The sequence below is a fragment of the Narcine bancroftii genome, chromosome 3 (genome assembly GCF_036971445.1).
Source record: "Narcine bancroftii isolate sNarBan1 chromosome 3, sNarBan1.hap1, whole genome shotgun sequence".
Taxonomy (NCBI): domain Eukaryota; kingdom Metazoa; phylum Chordata; class Chondrichthyes; order Torpediniformes; family Narcinidae; genus Narcine; species Narcine bancroftii.
In genome coordinates this window covers 368,251,392-368,270,439 of record NC_091471.1, presented here as the reverse complement: position 1 = coordinate 368,270,439, position 19,048 = coordinate 368,251,392, and positions in this window count along the sequence as shown.

Below are 19,048 nucleotides of genomic sequence, written 5' to 3'. Positions count from 1 at the left end.
TCACCTGCAGCCTGTCTGTTTTTCAGCCGTAGACCTGCTCACTGGTCAGCTGCCATGGTCACTGTCCTGTAGGGTGTCTCCTCTGCTTCTCCTTCTCAACCGGGGTGGAGGGGGTGGGGGTGTCACGGTTGTTCTCTCCTTTTTCTGGTGCCCTGCACCAGTCCTCCATTTCCCCAGAGTCTGCCGCCCCTCTTGGCTGCTGCGGATCGTAGGTACTGCCATCTCAGGTGTTGACCACGCGGTTGCAGAATTTTTAAATAAAAACAACATCAGCTCCATTAACTGGCTGTTTAAAGCCTTTACAGAGCCAGTGACATTCGGACCCAATAGGAGCCCCGTGTCTGCATTTCTTGCTCCCCGCGAGCCAACACCAGCAGCAGTGCTGCCCTTACACTGCCCCGGAATTGCCACCTTTTATTTAATTTATTTTAAAAAGTCTTATCTTGACATTTAATGTTAATGATAAAATCCGAATAATGTCAGCTCAAAATAAATACCATGGCTGCAAGCAAACCAATAACATCAAAACAAAAATTAAATGTAGAAGTAATGTTTTATCAATGATCTTAATTCAGTGGGTTTAAAAAATGCCCACTCTGAGTTAATTGGCGTCTCAATGATTGGCGATGTGATATAATTAAAAAACTAACATAAGATGATGAGGAATAAACAAGTTCTGCTTAAAAATGTTAATTCTGAGACAGTATGACAAATACAATAAATGTTAGTGATAGATTAGTTCAATATAATTTTGTACATCAATTCTAATGCCGCAGAAATTAAATAGATTGAAGTCAGATTTATCAGATCAATGTTTTCGATGTGGCCAGGAGATGTGGAGGGGTAATGTCCACTTGGTTCTGTCCAAAATTAAGAGCTTTCTGGATAGATTTGGGAACTTTTTGGAACAGGTTACAGGAATTAAATTTCCACAAAATTCAATGTTGTTTTATTAGATAATATTGTAGGGATAAGACTAAAATTGTAATTAACAATATATCAAAAAGAATTTGTAAAGATTGCATTAGCAGTAGCAAAAAAATGTATAGCAGTAACTTGGAAATTGGACTCTCCTCTGGGTTTGGAGCGATGAAATGCATAAATGCATAGTCATGTCCCCCTTGAGAAGATTACTTACAATTTAAGAAATAAATTTGGCACTGTATTTACAAATTGAAGGCATAAATTTTTGGATAAATTTCGATAACCTCATTATCCGCTCTGGAAGAATAAAAAATGTAAATGGTTAGAAATGTGTGGTGGGCGGTGTCTTCTTGGCAATCACATCTTTTCTCTTTCTCTTTCTTTTTCTTTTTTTCTGATCTATTTCTTTCTGACTACATGGGGATTTACTGTAGGGGAGGGGGTTGGTGGTTTGTCAGTTTATATCATCATGTATAATTGAACTGATATTAATACTTGATTTCTATTTTTTTTCGTGATTACATGTATGGATAAAAATTTTAAATAAAATATTCAAAAAAAGTTATTTCTTAGACTCTAGAGGCATAGAGGTTGGAATTTATGAGTTTACATGAGAAATATGAAAAGTATAGGATGAAAAAAGCAGAAGAGAAAGGGTAACGGTTCCATTATTGCCATGTAATACTACTTTTAGAATGTAACCTACATGAAATTCTTTAACTTTTGTCTACCATGAGTCACTTAACAAAGTTAAAGACACTTTGTCCAGTGCCCTTCGTGAAAATACTGAATATGTAAAGAATGAAGAAGAAACTAAGAGCAACATGTAGAGCGCATCGAAAGAATCAAAGGCTTGTTGATCCAAACCAAGGCTTTTATTAACTAGAAGACTGGAGCGTATCACATGTAGGTCGACCAGTCCAGAATGACCTGGTCTGGCTAGGAGCAACCCTTTGAGACCTGCCAGTAGCTCTCAGCCAATCACAGTCATTCTACACTTTTTTTTTCTTTTTTCTTTGGCTTGGCTTCGCGGACGAAGATTTATGGAGGGGTAATGTCCACATCAGCTACAGTCTTGTTTGCGGCTGACAAGTCCGATGCACGACAGGCAGACACGGTTGCAGTAGTTGCAAGGGAAAATTGGTGGGTTGGGGTTGGGTGTTGGGTTTTTCCTCCTTTGTCTTTTGTCAGTGAGTTGGGCTCTGCGGTCTTCTTCCAAGGAGGTTGCTGCCCGCCGAACTGTGAGGTGCCAAGATGCACGGTTGGAGGCGATATCAGCCCATTGGCGGTGGTCAATGTGGCAGGCATCAAGAGATTTCTTTAGGCAGTCCTTATACCTCTTCTTTGGTGCACCTCTGTCTCGGTGGCCAGTGGAGAGCTCGCCATATAACACGATCTTAGGAAGGTGATGGTCCTCCATTCTGGAGACGTGACCTACCCAGCGCAGTTGGATCTTCAGCAGCGTGGATTCGATGCTGTCGGCCTCTGCCATCTCGAGTACTTCGATGTTGGTGATGAAGTCGCTCCAATGAATGTTGAGGATGGAGCGGAGACAACGCTGGTGGAAGCGTTCTAGGAGCCGTAGGTGATGCCGGTAGAGGACCCATGATTCAGAGCCGAACAGGAGTGTGGGTATGACAACGGCTGTGAGGTTTTTCAGTTGGTTGTTCTTCCAGACTCTTTTGTGTAGTCTTCCAAAGGCGCTATTTGCCTTGGCGAGTCTGTTGTCTATCTCGTTGTCGATCCTTGCATCCGATGAAATGGTTCAGCTGAGATAGGTAAACTGGTTGACCGTTTTGAGTTTTGTGTGCCCGATGGAGATGTGGGGGGGCTGGTAGTCATGGTGGGGAGCTGGCTGATGGAGGACCTCAGTTTTCTTCAGGCTGACTTCCAGGCCAAACATTTTGGCAGTTCCCGCAAAACAGGACGTCAAGCGCTGAAGAGCTGGCTCTGAATGGGCAACTAAAGCGGCATCGTCTGCAAAGAGTAGTTGATGGACAAGTTGCTCTTGTGTCTTGGTGTGAGCTTGCAGGCGCCTCAGATTGAAGAGACTGCCATCCGTGCGGTTCCGGATGTAAACAGCGTCTTCATTGTTGAGGTCTTTCATGGCTTGGTTCAGCATCATGCTGAAGAAGATTGAAAAGAGGGTTGGTTCCTGAACATGATTATCCAACTGCACGAAAACCAACAAGGTCGGGTCAGATACAGCAATGAGCTCTCTGAACCCTTCTCCATTAACAATGGCGTGAAGCAAGGCTGCGTTCTCGCACCAACCCTCTTTTCATCCTACACTACCATCTGTACATATACACATTGGTGATAGAATCTGTACTTACACACGACACAAGGAATATTACTGCAGGGCATGAAAGAAAATGTATAGATTCTCTTATTTCCCAACATAAAGAACTGTAGCAGGGCCTTTAAAAATTATATGATGTAGAAAAAGACAGATAATAGTGTGGTCAATCCAAAACCAAAATTGTGTGTTTACAATTCTTTGTGATACTTTATCAGCATTACTCGTTCAAACACTGCCTTCATCTCTGGATTTCTGTAACAGGCTTTCAGCATATGGTTTTATTTCAAATAACCATTTAATTCAACAATAGATAGTTTCAGCAAGTAATGTCTTTAAGTGGTAATGAACAGTAATACTCTTTCTGTGTCAGTTATTCGTCAGGGGTCTCAGTATGCCATATTGTCGGAACAAGTTACAAATGAACAAAATGCTATGTTAATGAATGACGACTGTAAAAATTGTTGGGTGATAACGGGCATCTGTGACTTGTATTACCAGGTCAGTGAATGGCATGCACCGCTCCAAATGATTGGGAATATGGGGCAGTCGCTAACAATGTAGCTCAACGTGAACTGTGTAAATGGTTACTGAATGAGACGCACTGCTCCATGTGAACAGATTGTTCCATTTATTTTAAAGTTACTCATTTTCTGATTCATATGTTGATTGACAGTCTGAGAGCCGAACACTTATTTAATCCAGAATTGAGATGGCCATCTGAAAAGCTATATCTGTGGGACCATGTCCTTGGTCAGCAGCCAGGAGAAGATTGTCTCCTCTTTAGAAGATAACTGCTGGCATTTTTATTGCTCTCAGCAAAAGATTGTTTAGTGAGGTATGTCACTCTTGGACTTTAGCAAGATGTCCACTTCTGCCGCTTCACTTTCTTCTGCAAAAAGCTGTTAGAGTATTGATTTGCAGTTCAAATGAGGTAATTTCAAAGATATTTTTCCTTTGCTTTTCATTTCAAACTGGGAATGTGTTCTCAGTCATCTTGCAATATCATACGCTTTTGTTGTCTTTTGGTGACCTTGGAGTTAAGTATCTGCTCAGCGTATTTCACAATTTTACATGAACTGGCTGAGGAACAAGCTTATGTTTCAGACTATCCTGTGAACGACTAATTTTAATATAAATTGGACATGGAGGTCTATTTAACGTGACATTTTGGATTGCTTCCCTGGGTTACTTAACTGTAAATACTGGAGAGAATTTAGCGGGCTGGATTCGTGATTCTAATCAGAACTGCTGATTAGAAGGTCTGGAAACTTTGGTGAGTGTTGCATTTTTGTGCACCTCCTGTCTGCTACAGAACTCTAGGACCTACTAAGTGAAAGATGACAATATGCTCCATCATTAAATTTTGTCACTGCCATGGAGGCCAGTAGCAATGGAACACTCTAGGATTCTGGATTTCTGTCTGGGGAAGTTACTTCTCAGATTCTGTGCTGGTTTAGAAAAGAGTGGAATCAAAGGCCCGATTGATTTCAAGGGGGATTCCAAGCTTACAGATCAGGAGACGAAGGTATTCTTAAAAACTGGTTATTTTAAGTTTTTTGTTGTCTGACTCCAGGGTATAGAGTGCCAACAAAATTATTGTTCTGCACCTGGAGCAGGTGAATGTGTGCTAATCAAACCAATGTGTTGCACTGTTGGAGAAATAGATTGAAAACAGTCTTTCCATATAATTGCACATCCCGGTAATCTTGGGAAGGTACATCATCATTCAGTATGGTGTTGAATTCTTTTTGTAACTGCATATTTCCTGATGTGACAGGAGACTCCCGGGAAACACTAATGGGAAAAATGGTGTGTAATTATCACCCCTGCTTCTTTTCACCCAGAGCATCCCTAATGTGCTTTAATCACATTCCAGGAGAGCTTCCCATAAGATACCAAAGTGGCTGTATAACTTGCTATTCTTAAGTTCTCTCCAAATGAAATTTCCAAGTTAAAGCTAATTAATCCTTGCCACTTGTTCTTAGTCTAATACATCAGCTCACACTGTGAACTTTAAGAATCCCCGAAAAATGCAATAACAAAATTCTTTAAATTCTACCTGAAAACTTTATACTCTTTTAATAGATCTTAAAACACCCAAATAAAAGTAAATTGTTTCTCAACACTTACTAAAAATTATTTCATTCTCATTTGTTTATTGCACAATAACTATGATAATATTGATTATAATATAAACACAAAGCCGGAGAAACTCAGCAGGTCCAACAGCTTCCTCTATGTAGCAAAGATAAAGACACAGAACCAACGTTTTGGGCTTAAGCCCTTTATCAAGGTCTGGACAAAATGCAGGCAGGTGCCAAATTAAAATTGTTTTTATTTTATTCAGGCGTTGGCCGACATTTTGCCCATTCCTTGATGAAGGGCTCAAGCCTGAAACATTAGTTTTGTACAGGTATCTTTATCTTTGCTACATGAAGGACACTGACCTGCTGAGTTTCTCCGGCTTTGTGTTTTTACTTCAATCACGGTGTCTAAAGACTTTCGTGGTTTACTCCTTGATATTCATTGTTCTCTTTTATTCGTAACCAGGCTTTTACTTTAATAGTTGTTACATTTCAGTTATTCTTCTACAGTTACAGTTCTTATATTTTTTTCTGATGATCATTTTGGACTCACAGTGATAGAATTGGGCTCTAAAGTAACATTATTTAGCTTGCATTATTTGTCATTTTGCTGAAATTTTAAGCAAAGTACAAATACACAAATTTGTGATGTGCTTGCTTTGAGCTGGTAGTAGGCAGATCACATTGCTACTCAGCAGACCTGGCCAACAGTGCCAAATAGCCATCAGTCATGCCACAGAATTGCCTCCCAGAGAAAGCACAGCGTTTAGCAGGAGCAACATTCCCGCCTGATCACTTCCTCATTTTAAAATAATCATGAATTACTTGTGGAATTGTTGATAAACGATTTGAAATTGTGGTGGTAACTGATTGGATCTGGAGAAATCCGCAGTGACCAGCTGATAGAAGTTGGGATTATATATTGACCTCCAAACCTTGTTAAAGCCTGTTGCTACCAGATATGAAGCTTCAGTTGTCAGTCCTCTTTTTCTTGGTGTAAATACAACGCTGGAGAAACTTGGCAGGTCATACAGTGTCCTTTATGTAGCAAAGATAAAGATACAGTACCAATGTTTCGGGCTTGAGCCCTTCATCAAGGTGTGAACAATATATTGTTTGACCACCTGCCTACCTTACTGAAGGGCTTAAACCCAAAACATTGGTTCTGTATCTTTATCTTTGCTACATAGAGGACAGTTTGACTTGCTGAGTTTCTCCAGCGTTGTATTTTTCCTTTGATCAGACTTTCGCGTTTTACTCTTCTTTTTCATGGGGGTAACTAAAATACAAAGAGACACATCACAGAACATGATTAATTGCTTAAAGGGATAAGAGAAGGTGGAGGGGTGAAAACCCTTTCTGCAGTCCCTGAGGAGAAAAGCACCAGGAGATGTCCACTATACTCGGGAGGCGACGATGGAGCATTGCCACATATTGCAACCACAGCAAGAAGGCCGGGATTAGCATTACCACTAACAGGGAAGGGGGCAGAGATCATACATTTCTAAGTCTGTATTTTCCAGCAAGCTTACAAAATGAGAGGTATTTCAGGGGATCTACTTTGAGAGAACCCAGATAATCTCCTTTGGGAAGAAGCGACAGTTAGAAAGACGGGTTGTGGATTCACCAGAATTGCAGGGAGACCCGGATTGCTGCTATATTGTCTTGACGTCAGCTCCAGGAATTCTGAAATTTCACACAATCATAATGTTATTTTTCTCCTGGAATGTCTAGTACTCTGTGACCAAGGTAAGTACTGTTTGATCTTTATCTTTATTGCCACATTTCTTTGCATCCTGACTGCCAAGATTAGGCCATGTCCTGCTGCTAGAAGAGACTAGGTCTAAAGGAATCATGATGGCCCTGAACAGAGAGCTGAGAGCAGTGAGGCCCTATCATTTTGTAAAGTAGGTGTGTTGAACCAATGAGCCAATGTACTACACCAAAGGAAGACCAGGTATGAATGTTAACTATTCTCTAACCACCTGGTTCGTGAAGTACAAGAGGAGACCACTCATACAACTGAACCATTATGGAGCCTAATGTTGCTCTGAAGTAACTCTTCTGCTGGAGAACCCCAAAGATGCCTTGTAGTGCACTTGAAGTCCAGGCCATAAAATTCATGGCACTCTGTTGTATCATCCACAACTTGACAATGCCTGAAATGAGACCTCCGCAATCCTTGCACTGTTCTGGAGGATTAGTGAACTGCCATGACTTGGTACACTGCTACCCATTATGAGAGGACAATTTTTATTTCATCTACATGAATCCTATCTCTTATTGATATTGTGCTCCTTTCAGCCAATTTCACTTGAATTTTTAAATTTAGACATACAGCACAGTAACAGGCCATTCCAACCCATGAGCCCATGCCGCCAAATTATTATACCCAATTAACCTGCAACCCCTGTACATTTTGAAGGGTCGAAGGAAACCTACACAGACATGGAGATAATGTAAAAAGTCCTTGCAGATAGCGACGGATTCGAACCATGGTTTCTGGCACTGAAATAGGGTTTCACTTATCGCTGTGCTAATGGTGCCACCCCGAAGAGATTAACTTGGTTCAGGGCCACCTGTTAATTAAGTTTTCCACTCTTTCCTCAGTCAATCTATTATCTGGAGAGAGAAAGTGCCTCATGAATCTAACAAGCTGGTCTTCCATTCAACTTGGTATTGGCTGAGAACACAAGGTTGTGGGCTATGCCCTGTGCAGTGACACTGATGTTAGTTTGTGTACTGCAGAGAAGAAGACGTCAAGATTCCTAACTTGGGGAGTAGAGTGAGCAGTCTTTTACTGGGATTGGCAGAAAGGGCAGTGAAATGGGGGTGGGGGGGGGGTGGAGATGGTGGAGATCAACACGTATATACAGAGAGCAAATGCAAAAACATCTTCTCAACTTGATGCAGTATCCTTCTTCTAACTCAGTTGGATTTCCGATGTCACCATCTCGCCAACCTGTAACTTTACTGGATATATCTACTCAGGACATTTGAACTGAAATCTTTAACCCTGTCAACTCCATACTCAAGAAGCTTCTCTTGGTTTTCAGATCATCTTAAACATCACTGGACTTTCCCTCCCACCCTCCCCCCTCCCACCTGTTGATATGATCTACCAGGATCATTGCCTGGAGAGGGCATGCAAGATAATTGAGGGCCTCTTCCACCCTGTACACAGCATCTTCCAGCTGCTCCGGTTGGGGGAAGAGATACAGGAGGATCAGAGCCAGCACCACCAGGCTGAGGAACAACTTCTCACGGGCAATGAGAATGCTGAACAACCAAAGGAACTAACCATCTGAGATTCCCATATTCAGGAAGCTATATTTATTTGTATCTATGAATACTAGTCCTGCATATGTATTGTCTGTCTGTATGTGTGTTCTGCCTGGTCGTGTGTCTGCGGGTTTTGCACCGAGGACTGAAGAACGCTGTTTTGTCAGGTTGTACCTGTGCAACCAGGTGACAATAAATTTGACGACACTACCCAGAGACAATCTTGTGCCCTGTGGGCAGTATAACCCCGAGGCGTGCTTTATACGTTGCTTGATGGTTTTTGATCAACTTAAGTTGAGGATCGGTATTCTCATGCTTAAGTCTCTTCTTGGACTTGCTTTTCTTATTGTCTACCTCAACGTTAGAATTGCCCTTCTTGGACTCTGTCCTTTTCCATCGCAACTCCTGAACTCCTCCATATATGTGGATCCAACCCTCTGGAATTTTCATCTTCGGTCCTTCTACCTCTGTTTCTTTAACTTTAGAGAGCTACTTTATTTTGTCAGTTTTGACCATGATTCGTCATTAAGTTTGAAACCTTTTTTTAATGAAAATATGTCTTGACCAGAAGTGACTTGGGATGCTTTTCTCTGTGGTGCTTTGCAAGTTCAAGTTCTTTTTGTTACAACAAATCACAATGCTTAGCTGTATTTCTGGAATGAAAAAAGCTCTAATGTTAGTTAGATGTTATCAGGATCGGGTGTGAAGATACATGTAAAAATATTCCATAGATAGCGTTAGATAACATATTCTTTGCCATTTGTTTTACGATAGTATTAGTGAAGTTGTTGCAGTAATGCCATACCAGTTTGGAAAAAGATTATATGACTTAAATTTTATTTTGACTCGTATTTATCAGGAATAAATATTTTTTTTCCATTCCAGGGCCAACAGTAAATTGCTCAAGGTAGCATTATTACAAAAAGAGCCAATTTAGACTAATTTATAGATATATCAGTATCATTAGTAACTCACAGAAATTTCTGCAGCAATAGGATGCATTTGAGAAATTTATGCTGGTATGTTACCAACAGAACAAAATGGAGGATGAGTTTTTAATTTCGGCCAAACAGAAGGCCAGGCTGGTATCCATTCCTGCTCATTATGTAAAGCAACTACAAACAAAATGACAGATGTTCATTTCAAAATAGATCTGTGGAAGGCTATTTCTGAATTGCACTGTCCACTACAGCTTAAAGAAAGTAGAAATGCACTGCCTGTCTCACCAGCAACGGCAATGAATGGCATGGTTGCAGTATTTGTACTGTGGATAGGAATTAAATGTCATGGAAATTCATGTCAAGCCATTTCATATCTTTGTAGCCTTATCGTGACATGATAAGTATTAATTACTGCAGTCAATCTTTTTGACACTGACTGTGTGGAGCCTCATTCCTTCTGGTCTTTTTTAATGTGAATAATTTTGGAAATGCTTTATCAAAAATGTTGCATTTTATTTCACTTTGCTCCTTTTTTCATCTCACAATCCAGTGTTGTTTTCTTTTCTTTTCATTCACTAGTTGAGAAATTTCACAGCACGCCGCAACAGAATTTCTCAGGCACCAACTCTAACGGACAATTTCACCTCAGTCCATTTGGTATTACAGTGAAACCCCTGGTATCCGGCACTTCTGGGGTTTGGTAGAATTTCCCGATTGCGTTAGATTGCATGATGCATGGATTGGTGAACTAAGTGCTAGGGGATGCCAAATTTAAACAATTGTATTTTTTTAAACCACAATTTTTTTTTTGCCGTTGCTTGAATTCCGGATAACAGGGATTTTACTATATTACTTTCACAATCTAGTCTATTGGGTAAGGAGTGATGCCACTGCGTTCCCTGTTTTGTCAGATTGCTCAAGCCCATTCACCAGACTTTATTAGTTTACTCTCAAGTCTCCAAGTTCAAGATTGTCAGTTCAGGCTTGAAGTAAGTTGATAGAAAAATCATTGCCTTCATCGGTTCAATTAACGGGAGCCACCGTAGTCCTGCCAGGGATTAAAATACAACTGGGTTTTTTTGCAGGATATTTGGGAAAGAGCAGGGAGTGAAACAAATCAGATATATCGTTCGGAGTGCTGGCACAGACATTACAGACCAAACAGCTTCCTTCTGTTCAGTATGATTCTACGTGAAGTAAGCTCCAGTGTAATTGATGCATGGATTTCAGAGCAGTGTTGATGAGTGCCAGACTGAAACGTTAATGTGATTGAAAAGTGTTTGCAGGCTTGACAACTTTCAGCAAAAGCACAGAAATAATTGTTCACTGACATTGCAGAGAAGACATCATTATCAATGCTACTGCTCTCCAGAAAATGATAATAAAATATAAAATAATTCTCAGATGTTTCCTGGCAAAGCAAACACAAATTTGTGCCGCATTATCTACCCAGATATAAACATGATATCAGTTCATATTCAAGGCTGGAAGCTCTATTTTTTCTGACTAAAACGCAATCTGTAACCCTTAAGTCAGTCGACTATATGACGACTCATGTCAGGGCTTTCTTGGGATTGATGTGGAGAACAAAGGTGGTCTCAGCAGAACCATTCAGCAAACACCATATCATCATTCAGTGGTGTCTCTAGGATTGGTGTCATCCAGGGTGGTAACCCTAACCCCCCCCATGGACCTCCTCCCATACCAGGCCATCCAGGGTGGTAACCGTCACCCCCCTCCCACGGACCTCCTCCTATACCAGGCCATCCAGGGTGGTAACCGTCAACCCCCTCCCACGGACCTCCTCCCATACCAGGCCACCCAGGGTGGTAACCATCACCCCCCTCCCATGGACCTCCTCCCATACCAGGCCATCCAGGGTGGTAACCGTCACCCCCCTCCCATGGACCTCCTCCCATAGCAGGCCATCCAGGGTGGTAACCGTCACCCCCCTCCCACGGACCTCCTGCCATAGCAGGCCATCCAGGGTGGTAACCGTCACCCCCCTCCCACGGACCTCCTGCCATAGCAGGCCATCCAGGGTGGTAACCGTCACCCCCCTCCCACGGACCTCCTCCCATACCAGGCCATCCAGGGTGGTAACCATCACCCCCCTCCCACGGACCTCTTCCCATACCAGGCCATCCAGGGTGGTAACCATCACCCCCCTCCCACGGACCTCCTCCCATACCAGCCCATTCAGAATCCTTAGAAATGTTTTTTGTACTAAAATTATCGTACATCGTAATTCCTGTAGATCACTGAATGTAAGGACAGTTGGAGTGAGATAAACAACTAGAAAAATTAAAATTACACCTTTAAATAAAAAAAGACAAATTAGTAATATTTGAAAAAACATATAGTTGTAAAAATATATAATAATATTTGATAAAATATAGTTGCAAATTGCTTAAATGTAATATTTCTTCGATTATATGAATACTAACAAGATAATTATTTTGTAAAATCTTTCTACATTGAATTACAACATTGTTAGTAATTGTGTTGAAACCTTTTTTGATTTTTCTCCTTCTTTTCCTTTAATTACTATTTCATTTTCAAAGAAGTTATTGATATCGGTGCACAAATATTAATGACCACAATATTGTAGTTAAAACACCAGAAAATCTGACGACTAGAACACCAGCTGCAATGATAAAAACAGCGCGTGCTTGTAGCGCGTGCAGATCAGACCATGAGATTCGAAGCTCATTATAATTGGGTAATAATGATGGCTCTGGAGCACATTAGAAGGATCAAAAAGTAAATGAGCGTCGAGTTTTAGCCCTGTAGGTACATTGATATGTGTACGCTGGGTTACGAAAAATGTTTTTGTTGTTATAACTAACTATTGGGGTATTTTTATAAAAAAGATTAAAAAATTCTGCTGAAACAGTGCTCAAATATTTTATCGACAGCCATTTTGGTGTCACCCCCTCTGATGGTGCCACCCGGTACAGTCCACACTCCTGCACCCCAGTCTCATCATTCCTACTTTCCCTCCAATCAACATAATCAATTTCAACTTACTTCCCACACCCTCCAAATTTTCCCTTTGTTTACTGATCAACCTGCAAATTAAGAAACTTTTGCAGAACTGACCCATGAAATCAACTATTTCTCCTCACTGATCTAATGTATGTGCAGACACAGGGCCTGAATTTCGACAGGGGAAAAAACGAACTAGAGGACGAGAGTGTGGATCTTTTTTTATTGAGGGGTCCTGGATTTTATTTTGGCTTAGCTGTGAGGAGAATATTACTTATATACAGCAAAGGTCAGTCTTTCATTCCTTGTTAGCCATGGAGTGAGCAGAGCAGAGCTCTGACAGATCGCATACCTATGGTTCCCAGGGGACCAAGGTTATCTCTCAAAGGCTGGCTCGGGTCACACGCACTGTTCACGAAGTGCAAGATTGCAACTATATCTCTATGCATACACTGCAATGATTCATCTTGTAATGCCCCTCCCCCACCCTTGACTCCATCACTGTGTTGGCTAAGTGATTGGAAAGAAAACAATAAATGTTGGTCTTTCTGTTTTCTGTTCATTTGAGATAACCTCTGTGTAAAGTAAAAGTGGTCTGTGAACATAAACAGGAGGAGGTTTGGCCTGTCAGTTAAGAAGATCGGCTGATTTGACTGTAGCTTCTGCCTTTCGTCATCTTTAATCTCCTTGCTTATCCAGAATCTATTCAATTTTTGCCTTGAAACATTTCTGATTTAAAGTTCAAAGTCAGATTTCCTGTCAGAGTACTTACATGACATAACATACAGTTGTGAGATTCTTTTTAAATTTCAATTAAAAAAAAAAATTGAAATTTAAATGTAGACATACAGCACGGTAACAGGCCATTTCGATCCACGAGTCCATGTCGCCCAATTTATATCCCATTAACCTACAGCCCCAGTACGTTTTGAAGGGTGGGAGGAAACCAGAGCCCCCAGAGGAAACCCATGCAGACACAGGGAAAAAAACATACAAACTCCTTACAGATAGCGCGGGATTCAAACCCTGGTCCGGTCCCGATCGCTGGCCCTGCAAAGACATTGCATTAACTGCTACATCAACTGTGCCACCCAAAATTCTGCCTGGCCCGCAGGCCAGGCAGAATGACCACTTATTGGCAAAGAAATCTATACTCTAGAAGAAATTAACCATAGAACAAATTAAATAAATGTAAACAAATTGACTGTGCAATACAGACAGGAAAAAAACAATACATTTCAAAAGTTAGAGTCTTTAAATGATTGAGTTTGTTGTTGAGGAGTCTGATGGTGGAGGGGGAGTGGCTGTTCCTGAACCTGGTGGTATCTCGACCTCTTTCCTGATGGCTGCAGCGAGAACAGAGATGAGCTGGGTGGTGTGGATCCTTGATGATTACTGCTGCTCTCCAATGGCAGAGCACCTGTAGATGTTCCTCAGGAACTTAATGGATAGACAAGGCAGTGACTCTGAATTCTTGATCTTTCCCAAAAGATCAAGTGTGGTCCTCACGACCACACTTTTATTGAGTCACAGACTCCAACAACATGGAAACAAGCCAAGGACCATCTTGTCTACGCCAAACAACATGCCCTCCTTCTTTAGAACCCCTCCTGCCCTCTCCTATCTATCTAATTATCCAAATGGTTCAAGGAAGCGAACTAAAGTGCCTCCACCACTTAGTAGTCTGGCAACACATTCCATGTGCCCACCATGCTCTGTGAAGAACTATTCCCTCATATCTAAATCTCATTCCCTTCCCTTTGTGCAATAGAGCACAGTAAAGTCCTACTGTGCGGAAACAAGCCCACAGGCCCAGCTTGTCTGGGCCGAATTAGTGTGCCCTCTTGCTTTAGTGCCACTTTCCCACATTACGCCCATACCCTCCAAATTCCTCCCATCTATTTCATCTATTTCATCATCCAAGTGTTTTTTTAAAGGAAGTGAACATACTGGGGTGGTGCAGTTAGCACGGCAGTTAGTGCCTCGCCTTTACAGCGACAGCGATCAGGAGTGGGGTTTGAATCCCATGCTGTCTGTAAGGAGTTTGTACATTCTCCCCGTGTCTGCGTGGGTTTTCCCCGGGGGCTCCGGTTTCCTCCCACCATTTGAAATGAACTGGGGGTGTAGGTTAACTGGGCAGCGTGAACTCGCGGGCCAAAATGTCTTGTTACTGTGCTGGATATTTAAATTTAATTTAAAAACTACCTCTTCTACATGCTCGTTCTACACTCCCACTATCCTCTATGTTAAAATAGTTATGCCTTCCCATCTTAGATTCTCCTATTCTTAGAAACAGACTGGCACTATTCACCGTGTCCCTGCTCTCATGATTTTATGGGCCTCAGTTAGATCCCGTCTCAACTTCTTATGCCGACGCAAAACAGACCTTGCTTTTTGGCCTCTCTCCACCCAGCACATATTTTTGTGTCACCTGCAAACTTATTCATCTTGCCACAATCATCCTTATCCAAATCATTTCTGTATCTTATCAAAAGCTTGGGTCCTGAGGCACTCTACTGGTCATAATGCCTCAATCTGAAAAACTGCCCTCAACAACCAGTCTCGGACTCTTATACAATTGTCCACCTATCTCGTGTGCCCTTACTTCCATTATCAATCTACCACCTGGTACCATATCAAATGCTGCATTAAAATTCATATAAATAACCAGCTCCTTTGTCTTTGTCTACCCTCTTTGTCACCTGTTCAAAAATGTTATATCAAGTTAATGAGACATGATTTCCCATGCACAAACCTTTACTGATTCTTCCTCATTTGGCCCAGCCATCCAAATTTTGATAGCTCTATCTCTCTGAATCTTCTCCACTAGTTTCCCCAAACACTGACATCAGACTAACAGGTCTGTAGTTCCCCCGATGATCTTTCAAGCCTTTTTTATAAAAATTAGCACTACATTTGCCATTCTTCAGTTTTGCCGAACTTATGCCGTCCTCAGCGATGAGTTTTTAAAAATATCTGCCAAGGCCCCAACCATTTCCTTCCTGCCTTCCTTGGATGCACCAGGTCTGGACGTGAGGTTTATTAACTTTGACCTGATCTAAGGCACCCAACACCTCTTCACTGATGCAGATATGCCCTCAGCTATCCTTAGTTATGCCTGCTTATCCTGCTCCACAGTAAAAACATTGAAAAGATATTCATTTGAGATTTGCCTCATTTCCTCAGGCTCAACACACAGACCCCACTTCAAGACCCTTCTGTATCTCACTTTTCAATTCAGACCCACATCACTCTTTCTGAAAACCCAGTAAATGCAAGCCTAGCCTGTCCCCTCTCTCCACAAAAGAAGACCTGGCCATCTCAGGAAGTAATCTCATCTGCTCTGGTTCCTATGATTAGCAGAAATGGTTTCACCAAAGACTTTCACAAGTGAAGTATGATCTCCAATCCCTCCAGCAATTACCACTGATATTCTGTTCGTTTTGCTAATTGCATTCTCCAGTGGCAGAATAGCTGTTTGCAATTGCGCACTGTGTGATTTTGCTCCCTGAGCAGCTCAGAGTTATGCAAACTCTGGTTGCAGTGTCTTCCTTTTTTCTCATGGACAGTTTCATATTTTCTACATTATATCCACAAGATTGATGCCCATTAACCTAAGCTACCCCATCGTAGCTTCCAATCTGAGAGTCTTGAACAAAGGGTCAAGGCCTGAAACACTGACTGTCCATTTCCCTCCCTGGACGCTCCCTGATCTGCTGAATCACTCGTCTTGTCATTGTTTACTCTTACAGTTGAGCTCCTGAACTTGTTGCGGCAAAGCTGTCAATCACTTTCAGTTTATCTCCTCATCCCCTTCCAACCTGAAATTTATCTTAATTGTTTGCATTTTCACAAGGAATGATTTTCCATGAAATTGCCTGCACTTTAAAAGTTTTCTTTACCCTTAATTTTCTTCCCTTAGAAAGATGTTTGGAATAATCTTAGGTCTTTAAATTGGCATTGAAAGCTGATATACTTTGCAGTTTCTGACATGTGGTGATTTCAGTTCGAATTAGTTTAGCAATCCAGTCATGTTAAATGCAAATCAATCCACTGACTTGCTGGAGCCCTTGAGAGTTATGGTTAGTAAGGTAAAGGGAAATGGGTAAATGATCATATGGAAAAGAGGAAAAAGTGAAGTGACAAGGAAGGTCAAAGCAGCAAACAGAAATAACAGAGCAGTGAATGTGCAAAGAGGGATAACAGAAAATGTTCACGAACAGGGGATGATGAATAAGGGCAGTTCTCAATGCTTCTTAAGTTGGTTTCAGACCTAAAGTTGAATACTGAAAATCTAATGCTTTGATGTCACATCACAGATTGCCCTTGTCCACTCTGCAATCCCCGAAAGCTGAACTGGTCTGTTGATGCGGAACTGAATCATACTGCCCAAAAGAGTTTGCCCAAAAGAGTTTGAAATTGCATTGTTGCTTTTGAAAACTGAGATAAAAATGGGAGCTTTATAATTGACTTCTGAATCTTGGACCGATGCAGGGGTGGGGAAGATTGGGAGTGTTGAAGGAGTTGAGAAATTGTGTAAAATAGAATAATGGAAGAACTCAGTAGGCCAGTCAGCATCAATGGAGGGAAAAGGTGTAAGTTGACATTTCGGGTGGAGACCTTGAATCAGGGCTGAGGGGGAAACAGGAAAGATTGCCAGTATATGGGGGGTTGGAATAGAGGCAGGAGACAGAGGGAGAGGATGATGGGTAGATAGAAACAGGTAGGGGAGAGGTGGGAGGAACAGAGGCTGGGAGGTAATAGGTAGAGAGCCAGATGCGGAGATGGGACTAAGTTGGGGAGATGTCATGGGAGAGGGGCTGGCAAGAGATGGGTGGACCAGATGAGGATGGGATGATTGGCAGGTGGAAGGAGGTTTGGGAAGGATGACCCAGCAGGAAAAGAAAAGTAGGTTGAAACGTGTGTATGGCAGGAGGACATTGAGTGTAACCAGAAAAGGGTGAGGTCAGGGAGGATTGTGTGGGAGTTGGAAGGAGAGTTAAATGACTTGAGATGATCATTGTGGACAGAGCACAAATGATCCACAGGATGGTTGCCACAATTTGTATGCAACAGAGAGGCTAAATGTAAGTTGGAACAACCACTTCTCATATTCTGCCTACTACCGTGTGGAACAAAAAATGAATTTTCTACTTCAGGTAACCCACGCCCTGGTGCTCTCCTCCTACCTGTCCATCTAGTTCCTATCTCACTACCCTATAAACTGCTAGTTATTGGCAATCTTTCCTGTTCCCTTTCAGTGATACAGCAGGATCTTGACCCAAAATGTTGACTGTACCTTTTGTCCTGTGTGTCTGTGTTTGTCCCTTCTCTAAACCAGGGGTGGGCAAACTTTAAAAAAAAAAATTCACATCCCACTTTAAGTAGTCCCAATGCCATAAGTGCTCTGTGATTAGTAAGGGATTGCTTAAGGTGGTAATTGGGTCTAGAGCAGTGATTCTCAACCTTCCCTTCCCACTCGTGTTACTGAAATATTTTGCTTTAGAAAAATTGTCATTGGCTCATTTCCTTTGGAGTTCTGAAAACGTGCACATAACGAGTCAATGAGGGACGATTAAAACAGAAGTTTTCAAACTTTCTCTTTCCACCCACATACCACCTTAAGCAACCCCTTACTAATCACAGAGCACCTGTGGCATTGGGAATACCTAAGGTGCAATATGAATTTTTAAAAAAGTTACCCACCCCTGCATCTAAACTTTCCTGTCCATGTACCTGTCCAAATGTCTTTTAAAACTGACCTTGTTCTCACTGCAAGTACATTTGCTCATCTCCCCGCAGAATACAATGGGAAAGGTGGACCTTTCTTAACCCCTTGCACCTCAGATTTCAGATTTATTGTCCGAGCACATTCATGACATCACATACCCTAAGATTCATTTTTTTCTGTGGGCGAGATAGTGCATTAAAATAAACTGTACAGAGCGTGTACATGTAAACAAATAAAGAAGTGTAAACAACTGACTGTGAACTACAGAGAGGGAAAAAAATCCCTGATTGAGTTTGTTGTTGAGGGGTCTGATGGTGGAGGGGTAGCAGCTGTTCCTGAACCTGCTGGTGCGAGTCTTGTGGCACCTACACCTCTTTCCTGATGGCAGCAGCGAGAACAGGGCGTGTGCTGGGTGGTGTGGATCCTTGATGATTGCTGCTGCTCTCTGATGGCAGCGTTCCCTGTAGATGTTCTCGATAGTGGAGAGGGTTTTGCCAGTAATGTCCTGGGCTGTGTCCACTACCTTTTGGGCAGCTTTACGCTCAGGGGTATTGGTGTCCCCATGTGATGCAGCCAGTCAGTACACTTTCCAGCTCACATCTGTAGAAATTTGCCAGGGTTTCTGACGTGCCAAACCTCTGCAAACTCCCGAGGAAGTCGAGGTGCCAAAGTGCTTTCTTCACCATGTCATTATTGTGTTGGGGGTGGCAGTGGCATCGGAACATGGGGGGGGGGGCGCAGAGTCTGAGCAGTGGGGGTGTTGGTTGTGTCAGAGCAGCGGCTAGGGATGGCATCC